This window comes from Macrotis lagotis, chromosome 4 (assembly GCF_037893015.1).
Source record: "Macrotis lagotis isolate mMagLag1 chromosome 4, bilby.v1.9.chrom.fasta, whole genome shotgun sequence".
Lineage (NCBI taxonomy): Eukaryota > Metazoa > Chordata > Mammalia > Peramelemorphia > Peramelidae > Macrotis > Macrotis lagotis.
In genome coordinates, this window is record NC_133661.1 from 279182220 (window position 1) to 279209980 (window position 27761).

A 27761-nucleotide genomic window follows, 5' to 3' on the forward strand; every position below is an offset into this window, starting at 1 on the left:
AAAATACTAAAAACTAAAAATACCTTCCTTAAAATTATAGTTATATGAATGACCTCCAGACTCAACTGATCTTCAAGTTGCTCTTCAAGTTACTATTCTAGCCTCACAGTTAACGTCTCCAACATGACACATTGATTTTCAAAAATTTTTACATGGATATTACTTTCATGATCTTTTTCTTAGAAATTTTCAGCAATTGTCTTATTTTTTTTTAGGATTTTTATAAGGCAAATGGGGTTAAGTGGATTGCCCAAGGCCACACAGCTAGGTAATTATTTAGGGTCTGTGGTTGGATTTGAACTCAGGTCCTCCTGACTCCAGGGACTGTGCTCTATCCACTGTGCCACCTAGCTGCCCCACTTAACGCCAATGCCTTGCCAAAAGAAGACTACATTTTAAGTGTTAAGATGCTATTAGCAAGGTAAAATAAACCAGATGAGGCAAAGAGTAAGTATTGGTCGGATAAAAAAATATGCAATTTAAAGAATCCTTATATGAATGCCACTTGTGAAGGATACATAAATTGTGGAAAATCAGATATGACCATATCTGAGAAGTTAACAGACTGGTACATATATTAGAAATGGAGTCAAAAATATTTTATTTTATTTATTTTTTTGGAAAGAAAATAGAAATTTATCAGAGGAAGTTACAGCATATTAAGAAAGTAATGGGAAAGTTAAAAAAGAGTTTAAAAAGACCACAGGGATTGCTGATTGAATTGGCCAGGCCAGTTGGCCAGTTGGCCAAGAGATTGGAAAGTAAAAGAGAACAAAACCCCACCCTGGATCTCCTGAAATTCTCTCCCAGAGTCCATGGGAATGACCAAGTCCCTCATTGTTTATTTTACCTTTTGAGGGTTCTCTTTTAGGTAGTCTTCCAGGGTCTGTGCTTCCTGGTTGCCCCCCCACAAAACAATGCAATCCAAGTCAGGCTGAAGGTCAGGCCCTCCGGTGTGGATGGACAAGGAAGATACTCTTTACAATGCAAAGAAAGTTTGCCTCCAACTGATCTCACCAATCCCATGCCCAGGTTTCCCTGCAACAAAAGTATTTAGTAAGTCATCATACAGGACAGGAAAGAACTCAGAATTTTCACCTGCTATGTACTACACAGTGGTAAGGACACAGATAGTATTTACTGATATTATTTCATTCCATCCTGTCAATAGTCCTGTGAGTGGCTGTTGTTATTATTCCTGTTTCTAAAATGGATGAAACTAAGGCAAACAGATATTATATTTTTCATGATTTCCACCTTTCTCTTTAACTCAACTGTTTCTAGATAATTAATCACCCAGATATGTGACTAATTTTATTTGTTCAACAACGGCCAAGTTCCCACTAATCCCACCAGAGAAAAATAAGTCATATTAATGCAGGGGAAAGATGAAGAGAATTGTGAATGTAGAATTTGGGTGGAGACTTACATTGACTAACACTTACTCTTGAGGTGTAAATTGGTTAGAAGTAGAGAATTATGATTGTAACAGGAACAATCTGTAATCTTAAAGGCTGCTTGGGTGGATACCCCCCATTCTTGATGTATCACTAATTGTTTAATGTAAAATTTGGATTCACTCTCTACCTAATTCCTGGTCCAGTATGTGAAAAGGGAGTTCGCCTTTTGTGCTCTGGATGAGAGGCAAGACATAAAAACCGGGATTGGACTCCAGCTCTGGGTGGCCAGTCTTCTCTGACCTGTGGCCCAGCCACTGCTGCTTGGCTGTTCTTTATCTCCATCTCTATCTCCCCCTCTCTCCCTCTCCCTTCCTATGTCTTGTAACTTATTTAATAAATTTTTGTTTTATTTCTACCCTTGCTTTCCTGAATCTGAATGATTCCTCATACGCAGAACCCAACTTAAGCAGCAGTGACTACAATGTTAAATGCAATGTTCTCCTGGTTCTGCTCACTTCACTTTATATCAGCTCATTTAATTCCTTCTAGGTTTAATCTGAAAGCATTATGATCATTATAATTTGTTCAACTATTTACCAATTGATGGGCTTTCCCTCGATTTCCAATTCTTTTTTCTTAGGTGCTTTTTTTTGCAAGGCAATGGCACCAAGTGGCTTGCCCAAGCCCACAGAGCCAGGCAATTACCAAGTGTCAGGTCAGATCTGAACTCAGGTACTCCTGACTCCATGGCCCGTGCTCCATCCAGTGTACAATTTCTAATTCTTTAAAAAAAACTTTTTTGGGGTGGCTAGGTGGCGCAGTGGATAAAGCACTGGCCCTGGAGTCAGGAGGTACCTGGGTTCAAATCTGGTCTCAGACACTCACTAACTACCTCGCTGTGTGGCCCTGGGCAAGCCAACCAACCCCATTTGCCATGCAAAAACCTAAAAATTTTTTATGCATTTAGGGCAATGGGGTAAAGTGACTCGTCCAAGGCCACACAACCAGGCAATTACAGTGTTTGGAGGTCACATTTGAACTCAGGTCCTCCTGACTCCAGGGTCAGTGCTCCATCCACTGTGCCCATAGCTGCTCCAATCTCCAATTCTTTAAACAAACATGAGCTGCCTTCATGAGTACCATCAGAATGTTATCTTCTTTGAAGAGGTTTCCTGGGTGAGGTGGGATGAGGGCAAGGATCATAGTGGCCTTGTGGAATAAAGAGGGTCCTGGGGCTCAAGGAGCAAGGTTTGAACCCTGAGATACTTATTTTCCTTGTGAATCGGGCAACATCTCTATAGCTGTTTTCTCATTTTTACACTTTTTTTTTGCAAGGCAATGGGGTTACGTGGCTTGTCCAAGGCAACACAGTTAGGTAATCAGAAAGCGTCTGAGGTCACATTTGAACTCAAGTCCTCCTGAGTCCAGCTGCCCCTTTTCCCATCTTTTAAATGTCTTCTGCAGTGCAACAACCAATCTCCATTAAAAATGTGCAGTATTTATATGCTACATTATTTCTTTTTCATTGTACACTTTTAAGTTGAATCTTTAATCACTGACCACTTCTCATTATTTTTTCGAGCCTGCTGGGCAGCTTTCGTCCACTCCCAAGCTGTGAGGAGTTCCCCTTAAACGCGGAAGGGGCGGGTTGTGACAAAGGTCCAGGACAGCGGGTCAAAGTTCACCCGAAAGGGCTCGTGAATCTCGGACAGGAAGTTGGCTAGGACTACATTTCCCAGCAGGCTTGGCGCGCAGGCTGGCAGGAATCATCTGCAAAAAGAAATAATTAGCATATAAATAAGGCAGGCTGAGAAACACATAATTTTCAAAGGGTCATAGATTGAGGCTTAAGGGACATAAGAAGCTTGCTTGAGTTTATATATACAGTAGTAAGCATCAGAGGTAAGATTTGAAGGCAGATTCTCTACAGTCAGACTATTGTCTTTCTAGTGTCCAACGGAATTCTTTTTTCCTTGGTTAATATTTTAAAAATATCTCATTTACTAATATTTATAAAAGTACAATCTCTACAGTTTACTACCATTTCTCAATGAAGTCATAGATATGTCCTTTAAGGATTTAAATTCAAAATGGAAAACGTAAAAGGTAAAGTGTTGAGTTTAAGTATTCTTGTCCTAATATCTGTATTTGGGCTTACCTCTCCAATTTGTTTAACAACCATTTCTAATTTTTAATTCTTCAGAATAAAGTTGTTTGTGTCTCTCTAGTTCTGCTTTAGTAGAATCTTGAGGGGAGTTTTTTATTTTAGAGAGTTCAGATTCCAGATCTCTAATTCGATGCTCCATCTGATTTCTTATTGAAGCGTTTCTATTCTCTCTTAGTTGTTCCAAGATCTCTTGGGATGCTGCTTGTGTCTAAAGCAATGAAAAACAAAAAAAAATGGTGTTAAAAATTCACAATTCAGTCCTGAAAAGTATGTTTCTTAACATTTTCTGTAAAGTTCCATTTTAATTTTAATCATTGATTCAGAAGACAAGTCTGAATTTCTAAAAGTAGATTCTACATCAAAAATACAATCAAAGTCAGCTGATTTAAATTTCAACTTAAAAAAACAAATTCTCCATTGGATGCTAGTCATGGCTTCTTATCTCTGTGCTAATATAATTAGATTGTTATAAAAGCAAAAGGTATAATTCTAAAAAGCTTTTAACTCAATCTTCCAAAATACCTTGTTACAATTAAAATACTTGGTGAATTAAAAACAAACCTTCAATTTTATTTTAATTATGGCAATTACACTGAAACACTGAAATGATGGTATATATAGTTATTTTTACTCATGATTTCATAGACTATAATTTTCTTTTTTTAAAACCACAGAAAGGGTTGCAAAGGGAGAAATTGAAAAAGATATTCTGAATTTTAAAAAGAAAAAAACTTCTAAGCTTTCATTTAGATTAGTGTAATGTGATTTTAAGTGTTCGTGGATCTGCTCCCACAAAATGACACTCTCATACAACAAATTTTAATAGGGATTCATTAAACTAAACAAGGAATAGGAAAATAAGACAAACGACACTGACACAAACAATACAAAATTACACAGAGTATTAAAACTATTTCAATAATTATTAAGATAGAGGAAAAAGAAAAAGAAAAACAAAACATCACCACTTCTGGGGAACACCATCTCTCAAAGTCAGTGCTGGGGAAGCCCCGGATCAGTTCAGCGTGAGATCCGAAGGGGAGAATCCCAGGCAACTCGTCAGCTCCATGGGAGAGGCTTCGGTGTTTTTCAACCCGAAAGTGATTTTTATACATTAGAGGACAAAGAAGGCATAAAGCCAAGGCTTGGGCTAAGTTCCAGTATTCAGTAATAAATTTAAAAAAACCATCTGTAGATTGTTTGACCGGCTGAAGGTCATGTACTCGTAAACGGCATATTCTTAATTAAATTGTTTATCCTGAAGGAGGTAGCCAACTTCTTTCGAGGATAAACAGTTCCTGGAATGGCTAGTTCCTGGAATTACAGCTGCCAATAATCAGTAAAGTACATGGATCGGTCAATCAGGCCTTGGATGGTTAGTATTTGAAATGATCTTATAAAATGGGTAAACTGATTTTTCCCTTCAATTAGTAATATTTTAAGAAACATAGTAGTGATAAAAACAACCTGTAGAACTAGGTTAACTTGTTTTAGTTTTTCTACAATCTCCTGTCATGCTTGTTCTTCAATCTCATGTTTATAATGTTTTGTTTCACTATGTTCCAGGTTATTAGTTTGTAAATGATGCTTAAGATTAACTATTTCTTCTTCCAGCTTTCTTTTGTTTTTTTTTTCCATCTTGTCGCATTTCTTTTGCAACATTTTCATAGAAATTGACTGTCCTTGAAGACTTTGATTTGCTGATTCCAACTGTGAACATTTTGAAGTTGCTGCTTCTAAATGTTGTGTAAGGTCTTCAACCTGTTTGTATAAAATATCAGGTTAGTAAATTACACAAGTAAAAGAAAGGTCTTTCAATAATTTAAAACTATTAAGATTAATTTAGGTTTAATCAAGCCATAATAAAATTTATAATTCTCCTTGCAATATAGCTACACAATGCATTTCCTAAAATGGTTATTTAGGGAAATTTACAAATCAAAAACAAAGTTAAACGTGAAAGAAGAGATTATGAAATTTTATTACTTACTCTCAGTCTGCATAAGCTGCATATATCACTGGATTCTTTATTGACTTTTGTGTTCTCTAATTTTTTCAAGTGTCTTTTCCACCCAGAAATTTTAGCTTCCACCTCACTTCTAGACAGTGAGCAGATATATCAATAAAGTTGATACTAGATATCAGCAAATTTTTCTTAAGTCATGTTAGGTCTATAGCAAAATTAAAAAATTCCTTAAGAGGAATTTGGGGAAAAATGAGATTACTTTTTATCATTCTAATGAGCACACCGATTCTATGGTGATAGACACAAATGAATTTATACTAATTTGAAAGGTGAGATGTTCAATTACAAAGCCAGAGAAAATAGTCTTTTACATCTACAAAACTCTGGTGATAGTCCCCAAGGAATATACAACATTTATCAAAGGTTCTATTGTGTAATGGCCCTCTTTCTGCTCCCCAGCTGCTTCCTACCTGTTTTCTTTCAGCCCAGGCATTAGATGACTAACTGAAAAAAAGGGTTGAGTTAAAAAGTGTGATAATCCTAGGTTCCAAAGGGTAAATAACTCAATAAATGTTAAGTAGTAAATTCTTTTGAGTAAATATTGATGAGAAATGCAGACACAGACCTCAACTAGGAAACTTAATGACAGTAAGATGGATGATTTTAAGCCACTTATCACTATAGGAAAAGAAAATAGTACTACTAGTGGCTAACACTTAACACTTTTGGGTTTAAAAAGCGCTTCATTTGTTTTTCACCCTATTTACATGTATTTTTGAAACCGCTTTAACATTTTCCATTGATGCATCATGGTATAAAATATTAAGAGTTGGGAAAATGTTTCAATATCATCAAATATTATAATCTTAAAAAAAGTAGTAACTTCAGATACTATTAGTCAATCTAGTACATACTATTCTACCAGCAGGGGGAAAAAACTTTCTTTCCCTAAAATAGAAAAGCAACGTATAGGGACATACTGCATTGGAATGGTGGACTGAAAAAACACTAGTGACCTCAGTCAAACCAGTTCAAATTCTGTTTTTAGAGAGAATGTCCTAACCATTTAACTCTGGTTATATTATGAAATTTTGAAATATTAATAATGATTACCTTGTACTAAACCTGTCAATGTATTTGTTTTTCATCATTTTAAACTCTCATAAAGAGTACTGCTCTTCACATTATTTCCTGCTATTTAAGTCATTCATTTGGGAAGATTTTTTTTCATTTTTAGGATTACAGAAGAAGTCAGAGCTCAGAACTTCTAAGAGGCCTTGTGAATTATTGATGCTAAAAGAATTTCCAGCATTTAATTTTTTGAATCAGCCTATTTCTTTTGGAATCATTATAGTTGTCAGAAAGTTTTTCTTTATATCAAATCTAAATTTGTGTCTTTGCAATTTTTGTTCACAAGTCTAATATTTCTCCCACTTGACAATGGTTTCAAGTATTTGAAAAGCACTTTTAGTACAATTTATTAAGAGATTTTCTGTGATATGAATTGTATAATGTTAATAGAGAAAAAAATTTAATATAAAAATCTAGACCCCAAAACATCAACTTCTCATGGATAGGCTGAGCTAATACAATAAAAATGACAATTCTACTAAAACTAAATTACCCATTTATTGCCCTACCAATCAAAATTTCCAAAAATTAATGAGTTAGAAAAAGTTAATTAAATTCATATGGAGAAACTAAAAAGTCAAGAATTTCCAGGTATTCAATGGAAAAAAAAAGTGCATACGAAGGTGGCTTAACTTTAACAGATCTAGAGTTATATTATAAAAGCATGTCATCAAAACTGTCTGGTACTGGCTAAGAAACAGAGTGGTGGATCAGTGGAATAGACTAGGTACAATAGCAGGAAATGATTTTAATATTCTGCTGTTTGATATGCACAAAGAGTCCAGGTACTGGGATAAAAACTGTTGGGAAAATTTGATGTTAGTATGGAAGAAACTTAGATTAGAACAACCCCTCACACCCTATATCAAGATAAGATCAAAATGGATACAGAATTTAGACATTAAAAACAATATTATAAACAACCTAGAAGATCAAGGAGTAGTTTACTTGTGAGATCTATGGAAAAGGAAGTAGTTTATGACCAAGGGAGAGATGGAGAACATTATTAAAAACAATCTAGATAATTTTGATTACATTAAATTAAAAAGCTTTTGCACAGATAAAACCACTGTAACGAAGATGAAAAGAAATGTAGTAAATTGGGAAGCAATTTTTGCAACTAGTATTTCTGACAAAGGACTCATTTCTAAAATATACAGATAATTGAGCCAAATTTTCAAAAAAAAAAAAAAAACCCATTCCCCAATTGACAAATGGTCAAAGGCTATAAAAAGGCAATTTACAGATGAGGAAATCAAAGCAATCCTTAGTCATATGAAAAATTGCTCTAAATCATTATTTATTAGAGAAATACAAATCTGTGAGAAGGAACAGAATAATTAAGTCAAACTCCATAATTTAAATATTATGCAATTGAAAAGCATTGTTTGTGACCCATTTCTTCAAATTATATTCAGTCATTTAGAAGCAATAAAACTAAAAAGAGTATGTGAGTTCAACAAATTTAAATCTAACAATATTCTGTGAAAATAAAAACAAAGAAACAGTAGCCTCACTAATAATTTCATCTCTTATTTTAAAATATGTACAATCTCTGTCAGTTCTTCATTTATACCACTTCATTGTAGAGTATTCCCCCAAATGATTATGGTCATTCTGCAATACCTAAGATACTTTTCAGTAATAAAACCAGAAATAAATTTTTTTAAAAAAAGTTTTATGCCATTTTCAGCTTTTATTATTTTAAATGCAGATATGTGTAAATTAGCTGGTGAAGTAATTAAATGCTCTAGCCCACTAAACATAAATGATATCATTTAATATGATGAAAATACAAAGTTTCATGAAAACTTTTTTTTCATGAATTTAGATCTAGGCAGTCCTTAATTTGAAAAGTAAATTGGATTTCAAAAGATACTTTTTAAAATGACTCATTGGAACAGGGAATGCATTTTCCCCTTCTCTTTCCCCCCACATTAGAACTAAATTTTTTAACAAGAATTTCAGTATAAGCCCACAATAACCTACTTAAATCATAATAAAGCTGAATTACTGTCCTGGAAAATATATTTGATTATTTGAGATTCTCTTCTGCCACTGAGGCAGTGAACTCTAACCTCTCAGAGGATCAGATATCTCAAGGATGGTAGTCTATTGCTATATTCAATTCAATTCATCAAATTGAATCTGATTACAATTCAATTAAAAAGCATTAAGTGCTTACCCCTAATGGCTGTGATAGAATGCAAAATTTAGATAAGCCATGGTCAGTGTTCTTATATAACTGGAATATAAGAGCATTAGGAGACAGACAGAAAGTGCTTTGTAAAGTTTGATGGTGAAGGTCATTCATTATCAACAATAGAGTTCACAATGGACTCCAGAGAAGATGAATATAGACAGCATAGGTGGACATTACAGGCACTGGATGGAGGTGGCAAAGTACAGGAAATGTTTTGATGGACAGAGAATAGTTCAGCTGAACTAGAACCAAGGTCATAAAAGAGGGAATAATAAAATTGAAGGGTGGAAAGGCAGGATGCTGCCCCATTATGAACAATGTTAAATTTCAGGCCAAGAAACTAGGTACCCCAGAGTTCTGTCTTTAATGGAAGGAATCTTGCAGCTCCCCAGGAGATGTCTGGATTTTCATTATTAGAAGGCAGGCTCCCTAATACATGTGATTGGACTGCTTCTACCCTAGTTCTTGAGGGGGGAAATAGATGAATTAGCACAGGTTCAATTTTGTATGGAATTCAATTTAATTTCTATAGCCTTGTTCACCATCCCTGAAACTTTGAGGACCCAAGTATCCCAAGCCCTGGCCACTATTAGAATGTAAGTACCTCTTAAGGGCAGACACTTGCCTTTTGGCAATTTTATCTCCAGTAATTTCCACAATACTTGGCTGCAAAATGCTTAGGGAATGCTTTTTCATTTATTCATTCAGTCAACCAGTCACTCAGTCAGTCAGTCATTTATTTATCTCAAAACAAGCCAGAGCTAAGTAAATTATTCCTCTCTCCCACTGAACAAAAGAAATACCTTTTAGCTTTCTATCTTATGTATGAATCCATTATAGCAATTTATAGATTTTTCTTTTGTGCTTGCTCTATAATTAGTAGGAACACTAAACTACTAACTCTTACTTTTGTATATGGTCTTCTAACTCATTAGTAGACTGTTGTGACTGTATGTTGTGTTCTTCAGATTTTTTCACCTATAAAAAATCCAAACCAAAAAAAAATTACAATCTTCTACTTAAATCTGAAATAAGGATTCCTGTACTAAAATAAGTACAAAAAGTCACCAGAGTTTTCACTGGTCCATCAAATAGTCGCACCCACAAACAAAGCTATATATTTTTGCATTCCAAACACCACTATATTCAATCCATTTTCATTTCATATGGCTACATGCACAATACATGAAATATGTGAAAGATTTATGACTTCAGTAACATAAGACACTTCATCAATGTAGATCATTGCTATGCATAACTATACATCCTACAGAATTACCCTGAGCCAAAGAGTTTTAAGAAACTATGCTACGGTCTTGTAGCTAGTCACAGTGGGTGAATTGGACTAAATTTTCCATAATCCAAGTCAATACACTATACCAAAGATGATAATGTTAAAAATGGTTAATGTGAAACTTGGGCATTATGTAAAATGAACCTTCTTGCTTTAGCTTTTTAAAGAAAAGCAGACTTTCCAAAAGCTACTATTCAGATATGGCTTTTTAATCATTTATATTTATTCAATTATCTAAAATACAATTTTTAATGTAGTTGTATGAAACATCTGGAAATTTGCACTAAGTATTGGTTTATGTTGGGAAGAGGACTTAAGTACTATCTTCAAACACAGTCATCTCTCCCTTTTTTAACTGCTTATCTTACAGAAGCTTAGACTTTGTCATCTTCTGAGTGTTTATTTTGATCCTCCATGGGACCAGAGTAATCTTTTATGGTCAGATTCTCATTTCCTCATCTTATAACTGATTTACCACATTTCCAAGACATTGCAGGGGGTTGGGGGGGCCCCCAACAAACATGGACCTTAATTACTCCAAGGTCTTATGAGAGGCTCTGACTGTTTTCCTGGTCTGTGCTTTGGTCTGTGGATGACTACAAGCACATACCCTTCTGCCCTGGACCTGTGAGGAAGATCCCTGCTCTTCTATCATAGTAGGAACCCTAGAATGCCACCTGGATCTGAGTGTGGGCAAACAGCAGGGAGAGCGACAAGACTACTGCAATTTCTCCCCATCCCCTTATGGTCTGTGGGCTGAGTGATCTGGAAGTGTTGGATGGCTTCACAGGTTTCTGCCACAGGTTCCCACTGCAGGTCATCTCCAGGTGGCACTGTAAGACCCAGAGTGTCGAAACCTATGAACTTTTGCCTAAATTCCTGTAAGACCCTGAATGTCGAAACCTGTGAACTTTTGCCTAAATTCCACTCCTAAGTTTTTGCCTTGTCAGCTCTCAGACCATGCAATGGGGGAACTTCCCCGAGGATATGCATCCAATAAGGACATGCCTCACCATCTCAAGACAACCAGCAGATGCTTGGAACTCCCCGACTGAACCATACAAAGGGCTCTCCTCACTTTACTCAGGATTCCAGAATCCTAGCCCTGTCCTACGATGGAACCCTAGCTTGAGCTAGTTTAATAAACACTTGCTATTGAATCTCCATCGTGTGGAGTGTCTGTTTGGAGATTAGGAATTTTCTCTGACCCTAATAGCACCAGCCAGGGCTTTACACTCACTCTGGTGAGGAAGAGTTCTCTCACTGCCCCTTCAAGCTGTACTCCTGGGCCAAGTGGTCTGGAAATTATCCCCTCTGCTATGGACCCAGGAGCCCTGTGGGCTGTTCCTGGAAGGCTAGAGTTGGTTTACTCTCACTCCACTGGGCTACCACTTTTTCCAACACCCCACCCCCACACAGTCATAGTAAAACAGACTTTATCTATGGATTTTCTAAGTTTTCTTGGACTGGGAATTTGTATTGCTTAGTCTTTCTGGCGGTTCTGTCCCTCTAAATTTTGGCTAGACATAATTTGATGACTTTTGGAGTTTTTTCGGAGTCAAGTTTTTAAAAATTCTTGCTCTCATGCCATCTTGTCTCCACCCCCCTCTTCTGTTTTTTTTTTATCGACTTTAGTAAAGCATTTAACATGGCTGAGCAAAATGTAGCCTTGAAGGTTCTCCACAGACAAGGTATCTCTTATTCAGATTTTTAAGAGACTCCATGAGAAATGTGACTAGAGTACTGACTTTTGTCAACTGTCTGGTAAATAGTGATATTTAGTTAGGTATCAAATAGTAAAAAATATATTCTCTCGGGGTCATTAACAGTGTCATGGAAAATGTCTTGTTTAAGCTTAAAATAAAGAAAAGATTCCCAATGATAGTAAATGCTCCTATTTATAGATAACCATGTACTTTATTTTTTCATCCAATCCTAAAATATCTTTTTAGCAAAATTAATTACTACTACCACTACCACCAGCACCACCATCACCACTGCCAGCACTTCTACTACTGCTATCTACTACTATTTTACTACTACTACTACTACTACTACTACTACTACTACTACTACTACTACTACTACTACTACTACCATTACTACTACTACTGCTGCCACTGTTACTACTACAATTGTAATTTTACATTCTACTGGCAACATGGTGTGAAAAGGAAGTTTTATGGAAATGAAATATAAATAATCCTTGTATTCAAGTAATTACAATCTAGTTAGGGAACAAAGACACAGATATAGGAAACAATAGTTTGATAATAAATGTGAACACTATAAGACCAATATACAGTTAAATACTAAGTCATATGATATCAGATGAAACATGTAATTCAGAAGATTTGAAATTAATATAGCTTAAAAATCAAAAAGGTTTATGGCAAAAAAATAATACTTTGGGGAAATGAAAAGGTTCTTTGAGGTGAAAGTGGAATTAGAGAAGCAAGGCAAGGAAGAATGGATAGATCTTGAATCCAAAGCACAGATAGGCAAGTACAAGGAACTAAACAAGAAGAATAGCATAACTGGGTATGATGAGATCAGGATGAATAAATTATAGGGTAATAATGAGATAATCCATCCTATTTCACTTTCCATGTACAATTTATTGTTATTACAATTTTCCTTTTATTTAAGGAGTAATTTGGATAGATAATTTGTACTTCACAAAATTGTTTTAGAAATTGTGAGGAATATGTGGGTGTTGGGGTTCCACAAGAATGTGAAGGGAGGAGTTGGAGGAGAGTATTTTATAAAAACTAGGGGTCTGCCTATATTGATGCCTTATGGGCAGTTGACCTCAATCTGATCTAAAACAGATAAGATTGCCCCACTTGTTTTTAAGTTGAGCTATTCTTGATCTTCTTCTTTGGGCATACTCAAGGTAATAGCTGTTCTTACTCATTAGTATAATAAGCAGGGCAGGGGAAATGTTAGGACCCAATATATGAAAATCAGATTGTGACACCAAGCTATGATTGGCATGAGGCAGCAGGAACATAGCCTTTCATACATCATAAAAGACCTTGCAGTTTGGGATTTGGAGCCATGCCATTTTCTTAAGATATCATTATAAAAACCATTTTAATCACCCTGGACTAAGTATTCATGAGTCATTTATAACAGAGATCAAGTGAGGTAATGCATGTAAAGGGTTTTTTGACAATAAAGCTGATAGAAACTATTTAATCATTATTGTTACTTAGAAAACCACCTCATTCCTTCTTTTAGAACAAATAAACAAAATTATCTGAGTCCCACGATTATTCCAATTAGAAAGTACAAATGGTGGAAATTATTTTTCTTTTCCTAAGTCAGTTCAAATGACAGGCACAGTGTTCAGAAAATATATGATGATATTGGTTAAAAAAAGAAATGTTAAAACTGAAAACGTTTAATTATTGACAATAACAAATTAATGATTTTTACATACATACTTTACTTTTGAATTGATCAACTTCCTCCTGTAGTTGTTTTTTCTTTTCTTCTAAATCATTTTGATAATGTGATATAACCTCTAGAGAAGCATCAGTCATGGATTGCTTTTTTATGGAATCAGTAATTTCTTGCTGAAGTTTTCTCATTATACCCTAAGAGAATATGTCCATATTTCTTTTAGTGATTTCATAAATCATTGTTAAAGTATACATTCAAAATTAATTGATATAAGTATTTGCATATGCAACTTAAATTCTTGAATTTTTAGTTTCTATAGTATATAGTTTCATAAATTTTTGAACTAGATGCCTCTGGGACATATATAATCCAACCACCTCATTTTTCAGGTTAGAAAACTAAGCTTAAAAGAGGCTAAATGAGTTGCTCAAGGTAATAATAATAATAATAATAATAATAATAATAATAATAATAATAATAATAAAAATAAAAATAAAAATTTGAACTTAGTTTCTGAGCCTCCAGAGCTCTTTTTAACTTTAGCACCTACCCCCCATTCAGCACAGACCAAATTCCATCTTTCTTCGTGCTCAGTGTTCTCCTTATAAAGCAATGCGTTCAGTTTGGTTTCATACCATCTTTTTGAGAATTATAATTCCTCCAGAACCATATAAGGGATAAAACATCCAATTTACAAAAGAGGCAAGAATATACAGCTTCCTACACTTGACAGAAATTTTAGGGATTGTTCCCTTCCATTTTATTAGAAAAGTTAAACACATTATTTCTTTGTACCTGGCTTTATAAAGAAGACATCCATAAGAAAAAGTTGAGTTTTCCTTCCTCTCATAGAGTCCCCTAGAAATGATCATTTACACTGATATACTCGTGAGGCTTGGTAAAAACTCTTGACGAGATTGATGTGGTGGTGGAGGTGGGGGAAGGGTTTACTAGCTACTAGTCACATCTACTGTACTTGGCAAACCTTCAAAGCCATACCTTTTTCTTTTAGGATAAAAATTACACTCTTGGTGGCAGTCAATGGACAGAAAAAGAGGAATCTATAGAAAAGTATGGTAGTTTTCTCATTTATGTATACAGAGTATGGTGCAAAGTCACTGCTAAAGAGAAGTCATTTCATTCTCTTAACCTAGACGGAATATCTACTAATGCACACACACACACACACACACACACACACACAACACAAATACATATTGGCATGTGTAAATATTCATGTATATAAGTACATGCTATAAAAATTCTGTTCATTTTCAGTATATAGCAAAGAAAATTATAGGACATGTTCATAATACCAAATGAAGCTAAAAAAACAAAAACAATTTGAATTTTCTATTTTATTAGATAAGATTAAGTATCCTGTAAAATAAATTTAACTACAGTCTAGTTAACTTTAAAGACACAAATTAAGAGAAGGCAATGTAAAATAGTTATAGGAAAAAAATTGGTATAATTAATTGAATTACTACCCACAACTAAATCTCAGTATCAAATGACTAGATTCAAACACATGATCATATGCACTAAAAATAAAATCTAGTTTTTAATATACAGTTGCTTCCCAGGAAATAGTTTGCAGTCTTGTCACCACCCATTGAATATATGAGAAATCACAGATAATGAGAACTGTTATTAAGTTCACAAAAGTTATTTATCTTCAGTAAAGGAAATAGTTTTTCCAAAAACTGCAATTTTACTTGACATTAAGTAAAAAGTGCTAGGTAAATCAATAAAAAAAGTCAGATGAATAATAATTATTTAATGGGAAGGCAAAAATATTTTTATAAAATGTTAGTATTACCACACAGAAAAAAAAATCAATATTTAATGCAGAACAATAGTCTATTGTCCTAAATTTTAAAGGAAAGCAGTTGCTAGTTTTTTGGAATTTCACTGAAAATGTAATTTAGTGTTTTAGATCTCTACATTAGTTCAAAATTGTTTGGCTCAAAACTAGTCACATTGATAAGTATGTTTAAATAGGTATGAAAAAGGTAACTATGTTTGACAGTATCTCAATTCAGATGTCTAATGTGAATAATATTATTTCTAACATAAATTTTAGGTTATGTATTTCAAATAATTTATTCTATTGTAGTATTAAATTTAGTTTTAGTATAATTAAAATTCATCAGTATTTACTTACAAGTGATTGACTATCCACAATTATTAAGTTAAAATGCTACCCTTAAAATTTCAAGGACTACACAACATTTTTAAACAAAGTAAGTCATCTTATCTAAGGCTGATTTTTATCTTGCTATTTTTCCAAGTCCTAGCAAATCAGAATTTATATAACAAAAGTTGACAACATCATTTGCCTGTTGAAAATTTAAATTTCTAATTATCTTTGTAAAATTTACAAATGCTTATCAAATGTTATTAAAGTCCTACCTCTCTTTCTTCTTTTTCATTTTCATATTTACACATTAGCTCTCTTAAGTGATTACATTCATGGATTAACTCTTTTTTTAGGTTTTTTTTTTGCAAGGCAAATGGGGTTAAGTGGCTTGCCCAAGGCCACACAGCTAGGTAATTATTAAGTGTCTGAGACTGGATTTGAACCCAAGTACTCCTGACTCCAGGGACGGTGCTTTATCCACTATGCCACCTAGCCACCCCGATTCACTCGGTATTTATCTTTTCTAGTATAAGAATTTTTTTTTTTATTTATCAGCACGAACTTTTTTCAAGAGATCATTGAACTGTTCTTGAACCTCACTTATTATCTTTCCTTTATTGATGCCGTGGTGTTGGACATCTTCAAGTTCTTGTTGAAGCAATATATTTTCACAGTGGATTTGGGCAGAACTTTCTTGGATGGACTCTTGTTTAACAAGATAGTGATACAATTTTTCTTTTTCCATTTGAACTGCATTTTGAAATTTCTTTACTCTATTTTGGGTCTGCTTTAATTCACTCTGGGGGTTTTCTAAAACTAGTGTCTTTTCTCTGAGAGAATTTTGCACAAAGCATAGTTGATTTTCTAAACTGTTCATCTTAATTTTAGCCTTACAAAGTTCTTGAGAAATGACGCCATTGTTATCTCTTAGACTAGATAACTCACAAGTTAATCAGTCCAGTAAATGATGTGACTGTGCTCGTTCTTCCTGGAAGAATTTTTCGAGATCTAGTTTCGATGTTTCACTCTGTTCATGATCACGAATAGCAGAAGTCAGACGGGAATGGTATGATTTGATTTTTGTCTCTAGTTTATCTCTATTTTGCTTATCCATCTCCAGTTTAGACATCAACATTGCTATTTCAGATGTTAGAACATTTATTTTTTTCACTGTACTGGAATATTATTTTTTAATGCTTCTTCATTCAGTTTTAAATCCTTTGTAAGATCATCATTCTCTGCTTTTAAAAAATCTTTTTCTTTTGTACATAGATTGTCTTTTCCCTGATTCTTAAATTTTATTCCTTCTAGTTCCAGTTTGAGGGAGGTAAATTCTTCCTGTAGGGTATGAACTTTTTTCAGCATAGCTAGTTCTTTTCCATGGCTATCAGAAATCTAAACACAATAAACAGAAAAAAAAATGCTACTCAAAATAAAATTGTGCATTCTAGTTTTTCCTTAGTAATTAAAAATAAACCAAGGTGTCAAGAAGCAAGGTATATTCAAAGAAAAAGCAAATTGAAGGAGTTTCATTTACTTCATCTTTCTGTCAGACTCAATTTTCCCAAAGAACAGACTTTAAAAATGTTCCATCAATCAGAAGACTACGTAAGATACACAGTCTACAAAAGAGATGGGCATTTCACTATATGATACAAACTACAGCATATTTTGCCAATTGTGTCTGCCTTTCAGCATATTTTATTGCCTTTGCTGTATCCATTCTATGCCAAACTGGTTTTTTATAGTTACCATAAAAATAACAATATCAAATATTTATAGAGGTCTTTTTAAAGTCTGCAAAATTCTATTCCAATATTATTTCATTTAGGTCTTGCAACACCCTTATGAGACAAATATTTATATTATCCTCATTTGCAGAAGAGGACACTGGTCAGGAGATGGAAATAACCTGCTCATTGTCACACACCTAGTAAGTGTTGGAAACAGTATCTGAATTTAGGCCTCCTCAGATTCTAGATCTATATTCTTTTACAATAGATTATTTCCTCTTAGGTGTTGAAGAATTGCAGTTGTTCAACAATTAGAGTCACTGTCATGGTACAATTATGTTAGCTACAGACTAATAAAGTTATAATAGTCTCTCAATCTGTTTTCTGATAACTCTGTAACATTACTATAGAACCCCTTTTAGTTGTTATCAAGTCCATAACTATCATTTTGGGGATGAGAAAAGTGAGACCCAGAGTGACATCTATAGATGGTAACCTAACTCAATCCATCAAATTGTAAAATAATAATAAAAGAGTTATTGAGGATAAAGTATAAAAAGTTGTTGCTGCACTTCCATCGCAAAGCTGTTCCAGGAACATTTGGTCCCATTCAGGGCTGGTGGAGAAAAACTATATCACAAAGCTTAAAAGCCCAATTCTATGAGATCCCTTCAATAAATCTACTCAAAATAAAATCGTGCATTCTGATATTTCCTTAGTAATTAAAAATAAACTCCAAGGTGTCAAGAAGCAAAGTATATTCAAAGAAACAATAGCTGAGATAAATGAAGTACTTTGATCCCCAGGCACCAAAGTTTTACTGAGGGCCAACAATCCTAATGATTTTCTTAAAATCACTGTTGGAAAAGAAAGAAAGAAAAGGAAAAAAATCCTGTATTTGGCAGTTGATCACCTTGTGTTTTTATCATGTTGACCAATGATGAATGTGAATGAATGAATCTTTGTATTGTTTATAATCTTATTTTAAAAATCGAAGTGAAATTTATTCTTGTTGCAATTATTTTATTTCTTCTCTTTCATAAAATAGAAATAAGACAACAAGGTGATACAGAACAATCTATTACCAAGTTTTGAAATCCTTAATTTCTGGCCTGGAAAGGCAAAAAAGATGAAATCCCTTAAGAAAAATGGTTTGTGCCTGAGGTGTCACCTTCTAGCTGGCTGCATTGCTTTCACTCCTTAAGGGTTAGTGAAACTGATAAGGCAGAGACTCTACTGAGAACCAGGGCCTCTTTTCAGTAGTTCACTTGGGTCTCTGGAATCATTCAATCCAAAGAAAAGAATTGACAAAAGCAAAACAACCAACTTGCATTGATTTTGTTCACAGTTATATTATTGTTTGTCTCTTACAGTGAGATCAAATGAGGATGACAAATATGTCCAAAAATGAAGAACACAAATTCCAACTTTTAGATTTGAAAACCACCAAAGTGAATACCTCCAAACTCTGAGTCATTTTGGAAGCAACTGTTTTTCTTTCCTTTTGCTTCCAAACATGATTATTCAGAATTCTGTCTTGCAAAGTTCTGGTACTCAGTTCCATAGAAAAGTTGTCTTTGAATGTCATTTTGCTCTTCTTCTACCTGGAGACAACAATTTCATAACATTTTTAATCATTTTTCTTCAAAAGTCAGTAAAAACATTTAATATACTTTAGGTTTTTGCAAGGCAAATTGGGTTAAGTGGCTTTCCTAAGGCCACGTAGCTAGGTAATTATTAAGTGTCTGAGACCAGATTTGAACCCAGGTACTCCTGACTCCAGGGCCGGTGCTTTATCCACTGATCCATCTAGCCACCCCCAAAACATTTCCTTTTAAAGTAGAATGTAGAATCTAATAAATTGCAAAGATAATTGCTGAGCAAAAAAAAAATCTAATAAAAATAGGTTATTGGAGACAAAAGATGGGGCAGCTAGGTGGCGCAGTGGATAAAGCACCGGCCCTGAAATCAGGAGTACCGGAGTTCAAATGCGGCCTCAGACACGTAATAATTACCTAGCTGCTTGGCCTTGGGCAAGCCACTTAACCACTTTTGCCTGGCAAAAATCAAGACAAAAAAGGAAAGGAGAGGAGAGGAGAGGAGAGGAGAGGAGAGGAGAGGAGAGGAGAGGAGAGGAGAGGAGAGGAGAGGAGAGGAAAGGAAACAGGGATAGAATTCTGAGTTCTAAAGAAACATTATTCAATTAAATCCACATCCACTATTATCTACCTGAATCTTACTAAACTTTACCCAACCTTAGCTTGAAGTTTTCACAGATCAAGGAAGCCACTGTCTCTGAAGGCAACTCCTTCTATTTATGGATGGTTCTATTACTAAATTCCTCCTAATATAAACCCCCCAAATATATATTTTTGCATCTTCTATCCTTTTCATTTAGTTCTATCCTAAAGGATGAAGAAGAGGCAAGCTTAATATTTCTTCCACATGACCGTCTCCATCAAAAGCTTGAAGACAATTCGTGGGGCCCTCTTTTTGATCTCAAAGATAAACTTTTCCAGTTCTTTTTACTGTTCCTCCTATTTCATGAATTTGATTCCATTCTTCATCCTGTTTGGCATCTTGCTTACTAGATGCTGTAATCTGTGGTAGCCACAAATGAACAAAATAGTAAAGATGAGATCTGATAAGGTCAGAGTACAGAGGCATTTGTTTACCTCCTCATTGGAAGCAATGCTTTTCTTAATGCAATCCAAAATTAAATTAGCTTTATGGTTACCAAATTACTGACTCAAATTAAGTTTATAATTCATGAAAATGCCCACATCTTTTCAGATATAGTGTTACATTTCCCCCAACTTATATTTGTGAAACTAGATTTTTGTATGTAAGCATAAGACTTTATATATTCATTCTTACTGAATATCATCCAATAGATTTGGAACAGTTATCCGGCCTAGCAAGACATTACTTTTCTTCCATTTAGAATGGTTTAGGTGATTTTCATTGTATACAGATGGACTAAACATTCTGGAGAACAATAAACTTTTCTGAAAGACTGATGTGTGGTATGGTGGAATATAAGGCACAGGAAAGGTATTTGAATCTCAATGTCATTTGGCCAAGAGAAATTGCAAGTAAGGAAATTCCCTCTACTAATGAAGGGTGTCACCTTTTCTGGAACCTAAAGTCATAGAGATTTGCTTAGAGCAGTGATGTCAAATATCCACCAACCCACCCAAGTGCTGAGTTTTGTGGACAGCTTTTGGAAGTTTGACTCCTCTGGTCGAGGGTCAGGTCAAATTACTTGCCTAAGATCTCACAGTCAAGATGACTCAGAGAAAACACTTAAACCAAAATCTTCCTGGATTTGAGGTCTATATACTACACTATAATGATTTCTCTTCTGTCAAACATATTTTGAAAAGTATTGGGGTCCATCATGGCTTTTTCATGGCTATTTACATTCCAATTTTACATTCCAATGCTAAGAAAAGGATTTATTTTTCTTTTTTTATGTATGAATGAATATTTCTGAATGATTGAACCTAACTTTCTTACACTATACTTAAATATTATAGTACTTTTTTAAGATTAAAAGTCTTTACAGTATTTGCCTCTCCACACTCAGGGAAATATCAACTTTTAAATTCCAATTTACCTGTTTCAGATAACTTTTTACTGTTCTCCGTTCTAGATTAAGGGTTCTAAAAGAGAGAGAGTTCAAGTTGCTGTTTTAGCTCCATTTCTTTATTATATTGTTGTTCTTTGCTTTTTGATTGTTTTCTTATTTTTTCAAACAGCATTTCTGCACTGAGTCATTTTGCTTCCTCTTGTTTCAGTGTAAATCTAGAATAAATTTCTTGTTTTAAAATCATAGTTCAGTAGAAACAAGGATTATAATGCCATTTAATCATATTGATCTGAATTCTAAAGGAAAAGGACATTAATTTGGGGGACTGAGCAATGTAAGGAATTCACTGTCAGTAAAGTACCTCTGGTAATGCAGATTGGTCCTTGTTCTCCAATTTTGAACCTTAGATGGTTACCTGAGGTCCACTCTCCAATTCTGAGGCTTAGATTTTACTTGAGGCCCTGGGGAGTTGAGTAACTTAGGTTTGCACTGTCTACTATCTACTAAAAATATTCCGATAATTTTCATATGAATTGGTGCAGAATCATTTCCCTCCATCACCTTCCCTGTACTTTTACATTTGATTTTTTAAATCCAACTTTTACATTTAAATTTATTACCATTAAACCTTTTTCTTTTTAGAATCAATATATTTTCCTAGACTTGCAAGATTGTTTTGGATCTTGATTCTCTTGTCCTATATGTTTTCTATCTCTCTTGGTTTGGAACAGTTTTGGAATCCTGTATTAAAGGTTGAACAGTGGATAGTGTTGTAGAGTTAGTACAAATATGAACTCAGTCACTTAATAGCTGTGTAACCCTGGGCAAGTCACTATTGCCTCAGTTTCTTCAGCTATAAAATGAGCTGGACAAAAAGATGGCAAACCACTGCAGCATCTCTGCCAAGAAAACACCAAATGAGATCACAAAGAATTGGACAAGACTGAAAAATTACTGAATGACAACAAACTACATCAGTGTCACTCTCATGTCCAGGTATCTCCTGACATGAAAACAAAGTGACAGTTCTGGGGATACTACTTAGAAAATCTCTCTGACTCTCTCCACCTCCAAAAAATCTAGAGAACTTTGATGTCTCATTTGTCTTGAAATCTCTGGTTTGTGCTGCAAGGAAACACTGAAGACGTCAGAAACTGGATCATTTTTCTTACCAAAGTAAGTCTTCAACATTTTGGCATGTACTTTGCCTTAAAAAATTTTAAATGCATAATTTTATTTACTCCACAAAAGAACTTTTGTAGACATAGAATACAGACAAGAAAACCCTCAGGAAAAAAGAAAACAGATTTCTATCCAAGCCCATAAAAAAAATCACAACAATTCTCACTTCTCAGAGAGACCTCTACAGCCCTTCAGACTTATACTCTATATGCCTTTGGTAAATTTTCTGGGGAAACTGAATATCCCAAAGACTCAACTAAAAATTTAATTGATACAATAATTTTATCAAGTAGCAGTAAATAAAATAAACCTGCATAAATCATCAGCTTTCCTTTTTATACAAAACCTTGTAAGAACAGACAGTAAAAGATAGCCTATGTAAAATAACATGAGACAATATACCTTGAAGTTAAGAGTCAACCTTTCCCCTTAAACCTGAAAAGTCCACCTGAGTCAATGTATTGGTCCAGGTTTATCCCTGCAAATTGTAATTCTGGGCTTCATTGTCCCTCGTTTGTGGCCCCTCCTCTGCTTCTCTGTCACATGGTTTCATACTTGGTTGATCTTTCTCCCCACTGAGGCTCTCCATCCTTCCATTGCTGGTTCATCAGCCCTGTCTAACATTAGCTGTTTTCTCCAGGACTCTGTGCAGATAATATTTTCCTTCAGCACAGACCCTTGCTATCTAGGATCCATGATTGGCTGGTCTTACTTCTATCTTTTTTAACATGTCAATTCCTCTATGTCTGCATATGCTGTCCATGATCTACATGGTCTCTCTTATGTAGAAGCAGTCATTTTTCTTGTATAGGTATCCCTGAAATCTTCTGCACCTGAGGAGAAAGTCAATTTCCAGAAGTTTCCAAGACTTCTGCCTAGTCCTGTGTTTGTTTCCAACTTTTCTGACCTACCCCAAAGCACAAAATATTCACATATTTCTCCTGAGGAACCACCTTTTCCCACAACATTTCCCACAAGGGAAATATACTACTTCCCTCTAAAAAAAAGTTCCCCACAAATATATTTCAATACAAAAGAAGAGCAAGACAATTAAGATCATAGGAGGGGGGAGAGGCTTTGTGAATCTTAAGCTGGACATCTTAGAATGTTAATGAACATTGGGAAAGAATGGGAAAGAAGGTCCCCAGGAAATGGCAATACCCCACCCAATCCAATTCAATTTAATTTGATAAACATTTATTACATGTCTACAAGGGTAGCTAGGTGATGCAGTGGATGGAGTGCTGACTAGGTTTGGAATTAGGAAGACTCAGGTTCATGAGTTCAAATCGAGTCTTTGACACTTACTAGCTGTGTGAACCTAGGCAAGTCACTCAACTTTATTGGCCTGTAAAATGAGCTGGAGAAGGAAATGACAAATCACTCCAGTATTTTTGCCAAGAAAATTCCAAATGAGGTCATGAAAAGTCAAACACAATCAAAACAATTGAACAATAACAAAAAAGTGTCTGCTATGTGTTAAAAGCTAGGGATAAAAATGCGTGAATAAAACTGATAAAAAGATAGTCCCTGCTCTCAAGGAGCCTGCAATCTATGGGGGGGGGGCAGGGGGAAGCCACATGCAAAAAGCAGGCTGGAAAGTGGAGTTGGAGGGACACCAATGAATGGCTGGCATGAGGGCATCTTGTTCTGTAGAATTGGAACTAGGTAGGAACAGAAGATGCAGATAGATTGAGCTGGAAGTACAGTTTGGTCCCCCTGGAAAGGAGGTAAGTCCATCTTCTTGTCCTCCTGTCCAAAACCAGTGCAGAGGAGGCTGATTGAGTTAGCAATGTGGTGAGGGATGCAATGTTCCTTCAATAGTGGCCTGACATTGGGCAAGGTCCTAACTTTCAAGCAATGCTGGTATCTCCTGAGCTCCTGAATAGACCTAAAAGTCAGACTGGCTTTTCTCCCTATACAAACAGTTTTCAAGTTCATAATGGAATCTTGAAATAATTTTAGGGAGCTGATTATGGCCATCCTCTCCCCAAATAAATCTCACTTCAGACACAACCGACATTAAAATACAAGGCTCTAGAACAGAAGAGTGGGGCATGGTTGGGGGGTAAGTTATACACTGAAGATCTGCCATAAACTTGATCCAGAAGTTCAGAAGTGATGTGATCTTTGAAAATCTCCATTTAAATGTCTTATTTATGAAGAAAGGGGAAAAATGAGAAATTGGCTTGCCCACTGAGAACTTAATACTTGAAAGATAGATTGACAGGGTGCTTTGTGAGGTTCCTAATTTAATGAACACTACTAGGCTTAGTTATCAAACAGAACTCAGAACTCAGTGAATTTGAAGTCCTCAAAGTTGGGAGGAACCCTTTTGTGGGAATTGATTTTCTTATTTGATAATAGACATTCAAATGATACTGGCTTCCACTTAATGTGAAATAGTAAGGACCCTCTCTTCTATTAGAAAAGGGTCATCATTATGATTTTAATAGCTGTATCCCAAGCAAAAAGTCATTTTCTTCTTGCCCTTACATCTTCATTAATTAAGACTTTCATTGTTTAAAAAAAAGTAGAGGAAATGACAAGCTCAACTTATAATTCTGGACCAGATTATATAAAGGAAGAATTGATTGCTGAAGTAGAAATGATAGAAATCACCTTTAAAGGGGAAATCTAAATATAGTTTTGGGGAGGGTTTGTTTAGTTAAGACAGATGATTAACAAGATCTATTGGCCTAAAAGTCTTCACATGACATTAGGCTCAATTGGAAAAGCATACTCTCAAAAATGAAATTTTTATAATATAGTGTGAGGAAGAAAAGGAGAAGTTGTCTAAAGAGATTAATGTAGCTGCACAGGAAACTTACTAACAAACTTGGATTAAAAAAATACACCAAAGATGAATGCAAGAGAAAGTAAAGAAAAATGAACAAAGGAGTAGATAGATGCCATTTAAGAGGAGGGTTAAGAATTTGAATAATAATAATGAATTTTAAAGAAAACAAAAGATTTTTCAAAACTCTTTTGAGGGGTAGCTAGGTGATGCAGTAGAGAGAGTACTGGGCCTGGAGTCAGGAGGACCTGAGTTCAAATATGGCCTCAAACATTTAATAATTATCTAGCTGTGTGACCTTGTGCAAGTCACTTAACACCATTGCCTTCCAAAAAAAACCTAAACAAACAAACCATAAAACCTCTTTTGGGTAAAGCCAGATATGTTAGCTCTTGCTTGTAATCCCTAGAATGGTGGGGGTTGATGCTTGACTATCACAGGGCAGAAGAGTTCTGAGGGACAGTAAGGATAAAGCCAATGGATGTTCACTCCAAATCAACACAAATATAGTGAGCTCCTGGAAGTGTGGAGTTAGTAGGCTGCCTAAGATGGAGTAATCAAGTCTAGGGTGGAATCAGAGATCAAAAGAGTGGGATTGAGTCCATGGGTGACTCATGGGCAAGACTTTGAGATCCAGGCTCAAAAATGAAACAAAACAAAACAAACCTATATTAGGAACATAAGGAATATCAAAGAAAATATCCTCACAGTAAGTGATATAAATGATAATTGATGAAGAAAATTAAGACTACTCAATTTTTATTTTAGTTCAGTTTTCTCTTCCAGAGAGAACAACCTTTTAATTGGGAAAGATGAAACAAAAGTGATGCATATTATATTGAATCCCAAGAGAGTGCCTAGATACCCTCAATAAGTGCATATCAAAAAATCAGAATGAATTACAACCTAGGATATTCAAAGATTTGCAATGTGATTACTTAGCTATTGCCACTCATATATGAAAAATTGTAGTAAATGGAAGACATCTAAGGACTGGAAAAGGCAACTGTGATTTATGTTTTCAAAGGGAAGAGAAACTGAATTCTTTAAATTTTAGGTCAGTGTCTCCAAAACAGGTTAGGATAGAATAATTTTGTTTTCTTTTATGACAGAATTACTATAGTCTGGTAGAGAGCAGAAGAATCAAATTTAAACCATTCTAAGCATTTACTAGGCAGCAGGTGGCACAATAGATAGAGCTAGATTTTGAAACAGTTAGACTCCTCATTGTGAGTTCAAATCCACACTCAGACACTTACTAACCATGTGATGGTGAGTAAGCAGGGCTTGATACCAAAGAAGTCAGTTCAGCCTGTTTGCTGAGCATAAAATGAGCATAGAGGAAATGGCAAACCATTGCAGTGTAATTGTGAAGAAAACCCCAAATGGGATCACAAAGACCTGGCCAGGACTTAACTCATCAACAACAATGTATTTACCTCTATAGTTTTGTTTCAGCTTTGGACAACACATTTTAGGAAGGATATTAACAAACTGAAGCCCTTCCAGAAGAAAATGATCATGATGTTGAAGGGGTCAGAAACCATGCTGTATGTTCATCAGTTGAAATTGGGGATAGCTAGTTTTAAGAGGAAAAACATGTCGGGAGGACATAAAAGTTGGGATATCATGGGAGAGGAGTAATCAAATTTATTTAGCTTGACTTTAGTGTAAAAAGGAATGATAAGTAGAAATGTATAATGTAGGTTTTGGCTCAAAACAAACAGACACACAGACACACACACACAAATACACACAATCCAATTAATACTATTTCAGAAGGTAGGTAAGTTCTTATACTTGAACTCTTAAAGTGGATTCTGGACAAGCATTTGTTGGGGATGGGAATCTGGCTAAGAAATGAATTGGACTATGCTTCTCTGAGATTCCTTTTTATTCTGAGAGTCTCTGCTTTCCCATGTTTCTAAATACATCATTTCTTTTCCTACTCCCCAGTTTATTGATAGAAAAATGTTGAATAATCACTGAGTACTGATAGACATTCTCAACTTTGGTGTTACAGGCACAAATTTAATTAATCAATTCTCTCTCACCATGTATGTTCTTAATTAGCAAAAATGAAAACTCAGAGATAGTGTAGACTCATTGAATGGATCAGAAGAACCTTAGGGATCCTGTTAAATCTGAAAAGATATCTTATCATGAGACATCTTTATTTGCTTGTTAAAAATGAATTTGTACTCCATGGGAGATTGATTCCATATGTTCCTGATGATCTTTTGAGCAAACAATACACAGGGTGCTTAAGTAGCTTTGACATCTTTTCCCTTGAAATTCAAGCATTTTTTATCTCATTAGTTTTGAGTGAATGAAACAGAACATGAGTTTCATGTTCTGATTACAAATCAGAGTAGAAAGAGTACTGAGTTTGGAATAGATAGGAACACAATTCCTGATTGTAGGGGATTTGTGAGCACTAAATAAATGGATTATAATATATCAATATATATATATATATATATATATATATATATATATATATATATATATATGTTAATTTTCATGAAGTGGATGCTACAAATAGAGGCTTTGGGTCCAGCCCAACCTTTTAGAATTTACAAAAGTGCTTCAAGTTAGGTTTTTTGTTTTTTAGGTTTTTTGTAATGCAAACAGGGTTAAGTGGCTTGCCCAAGGCCACACAGCTAGGTAATTATTAAGTGTCTGAGACTGGATTTGAACCCAGGTATGCCTGACTCCAGGGCCGGTGCTTGATCCACTATGCCA

General features: G+C 34.9%; 1 pseudogene; it reads right to left on the reverse strand.

The window, feature by feature from the left end:
* Positions 1-595: 595 nt before the first annotated feature.
* Positions 596-21413, reverse strand: LOC141522932 (ankyrin repeat domain-containing protein 26-like; annotated as a pseudogene).
* Between the last annotated feature and the right edge of the window lie 6348 nt (positions 21414-27761).